The following is a 3,470-nucleotide window of genomic DNA, read 5'->3' as shown; positions in this document are numbered from 1 at the left end:
ATTTTTCCTCCTGCCATTCCTCACCTTGGTTAGGCAACCAGTACTCCTGGCATGGTCAGAGTCATCCCTGCCTTAAGTTGTGCAGGTTTGTGAGATACTTAGTCAAGAGATAGTTAACTGCCAAAGTTGTCGCACAAGGCTTACAGGAAATTTTAAGATGGTAAACCAGTTCAGGAGCAGGCAGCAGGGGGAGAGGGGGCCAGGAAATGCACCTCCACAATCTCTGCACATCTTTACTGATGCACTAAAATCCATTGCTTGGATTTAACAGGTTATCTGACTTGTGATAAGTTGTATATATGACAAAATATAAAATGGAGATTTAATTTCTTGTCCTATTCATTTTAGGATAGCTACTCTGCCCAAGTATTAAGAATTTGCAAGAACAAAAATCAGTCAAATGTTCCCTCTTGTGATAGTTTCACTGCGCTAGACCTTGGCCAGCAGCCAGCACCCACTTCCCCTCCCCCCACCCCCACGCCCAGGGGATAAGGGAGAGGATTGGGGAGCAAGGGTGAGGAGCCTCGTAGGTTGAGATAAGAACAGTTTAATAATAGAAATAGAAGAAAATTTAAAATAATACTAATATTAAAATAGTAGTGATAATGATAACAGTAATAAAGTATGCAAATGAATGATACCCAGTGCAACTGCTCATCACCTGCTGACCGAGCCAGGCCCGTTCCCAGATAACAATCCCGGAGGAGCGACAATCCCGAACCGAAACCACAATCCCAGAAGAGCGAGAGCCCGAGCGAAAGCCAGAGAGGGGCAAAAGAGGAAGAGCCCCTCACTAATATAACATGTCATGATATGATATAGAATATCCCATTGACATATCGAAATACCAATTTAGATTATTAATTTAGATGTTCCTTGCCCTCTTAGATCTTGTGGTTGTAGACTGACAGAACACAAAGTCACTTCCAGCAACAAAATGCAAACACTGGTGTGTTATCAGTGTCTCTCTCATAACAAATTCCAGGCTGGAAGCAATATGCAGCACTATTCCAGCTACTAAAAAGAAACCCAGCTCTGTTCCAGCTAAAAAACAGGACACCTCTAAATGAGGGAACATACAAAAACATTTAATACATTATCTAGAATAAACTCAATTCATTCCAAAACTATTGGGAATTTCAACTAGTATTCTAACTGATAGAAAGTTTATCTGTCTCCAAACATTTCTGTTAAATTCTGTTTAAATTATAATAGTAAATTGTGGACCTGTCAGTCTTTTAATATACATGTTTTATGAACTAGTAGATATTTAAAGTCCATATTACATCACTATCTCTTCTCTGTCAGAATTTCTATCTAGTAGCAATAATTAATTATTTACATTACTGTCCTTCTTTTAGGTAAATTGTTTAATACCACTGAGGGTGATGAGAAAATGATTAAATTTAAAATTTCCGTCATGTGTGTAAAGTTGTGCTATTTTATCTGTAAAGACAGAGATATTTTAATCATACATTTTTGAGCTTCAGGTTTTCAATATGACATATTCTTCCTCCTATATAGTGCCTGTTAAAGGGTTGCCCTTTGACTGATAGTCTATAAAATCTTTCATATTATGGGCATGACTGAAATGGAGACTTTAATACCAGCAGTGTCTGTACTGCTTTACCACTACCACCACTACCAGTGCATCACACACATCCCCCATACAGAAAGGTGTGTGCCTCTGTTCCTCTCTAATCATGACCTGCAAAGTAACTTGTGGTCTCCTCAGAGAGCTAGTCCATTTTTATTTCTATTTTTAACTTAGTTATTCCTATTGTACTACTTTGCTCTGAGAATACCAGCTAAACATGCAGGCCTTTTTAGGCTCCAGCATGTACATAGTCTTCAAGCTCTGCCCAGTGGATACTACAGAACTTCCTGGAGTCAGACTTCCTGCCGTGTCAACCAAAGCATGAGATGTGCTGGATATGAGCACTCAGCCAGCTTTTCAATTACATTATTTTAATCTACATCAATGAGTATGTCAATAGGGCACATCCTACTTGCTTGCCACAACTCCCTCACATCCCTAGCCTGCTCTTTAGGAACATTCATGTTTCTGTCTCAGAAAATACACTTGAGCAGGCTTAGGTGCCATTCTCCACTTTCCCAATAGAAATGTATGCATTAGTGAGCTGGAACTGTGTGTGATCAAGAATCCAGGAGTTCCTAAAATGTTCATCAAGAGAGACGGGGAAGTGCTGACAAACTCTGCTCTGTCAGCGCTCTGCATAGGTAGAGTGACAAAATATGATCTCCATTTCAAGAACTCTCAGTCATCCCCAAGTTTACCTGTAACCTACCTTCCAGAAGTCCTGAATATGCACAGAAACAATTGATATGGCTTGATCAGGCAATAATAAATATGACTTTTTTTATAATGCCCACTCTTATGACTCTGGCTGCCAGGGACCCTCTAATCACCCTGTTTACATCAGTGACCAATAAAATTTATAATTTCTGTGGTTTGGGCTGCTTTCTCTTTAAGTTCTATCTCAAATTCTCCATTTGAAGCAGGTAGTCATGACCCTATAGATATAACTAGTTTGAAAAAAGAAATCTCAGGTTCAAATAACTTGTGTGTACAAATCTCAGTAAGAGTGGGATGCAACCCAATTAATCCTGAAGAATTTAGATTTTTTACAGTTTTCTCTTTAGAACTCAAATCTCTTTAATCCGTAGACTTTGTACTAGAAGAACTTATTGAAAACAGTGAAATAAAAATAATTTGCAAGTTCTCAATTTTTCAGTATATATTAGCTTCAAATCAATTCCAAAGACTTTTCTACATAGCAACTGTCTTGTAGAACTGCAAAAAGTGAGCAATGATGTATGGTGAGAAAACCTCTATGACATCTTAGAATGTCCGATGAGTTGGAAGGGACCCACAAGGTTCATAGAGCCCAACTCTTGCTCTGGCATAGAACAGGCCCAAGATTCAGACCATGCATCTGAGGGCATTGTCCAAATGGTTCTTGAATATTGTCAGGCTTGGTGCCATGACCACCTCCCTGGGGAGCCTGTTCCAGTGCTCCACCACCCTCTGGCTGAAGAACCTTTTCCTCATGGCCAACCTCACCCTCCCCTGCACATCTTCCTGCCATTTCCCCTGGTCCTATCATTGGTCACCAGAGAAAAGAGATCAGCGCCTGCCCCTCCTCTTCCCCTTGTGAGGTAGTTCTAGACTGCAATGAGATCTTCTCTCAGTTTCCTCTTCTCCAGACTGAACAAACCAAACAACTTCAGCCTCTCCTCATATGGCTTCTCCTCTAAACCCTTCACCAATCTTGTGGCCTCCTCTGGACACTCCAGCAGCTTTATATCCTTTTTATATATTGGCACCCAAAACTGCCCCCAGTACTGGAGGTGAGGCCGCACCAGGGCAGAGTAGAGTGGGATGATCACCTCCCTCGACCAGCTCACAGTGCAGTGCTTGATACACCCCAGGAGACGGCTGGCCCTCT

This window comes from Antrostomus carolinensis, unplaced genomic scaffold, assembly GCF_000700745.2.
Source record: "Antrostomus carolinensis isolate BGI_N321 unplaced genomic scaffold, ASM70074v2 scaffold7131, whole genome shotgun sequence".
NCBI lineage: Eukaryota > Metazoa > Chordata > Aves > Caprimulgiformes > Caprimulgidae > Antrostomus > Antrostomus carolinensis.
The sequence above is the reverse complement of the archived record's forward strand: the minus strand, read 5'-3'. Positions refer to the sequence as shown.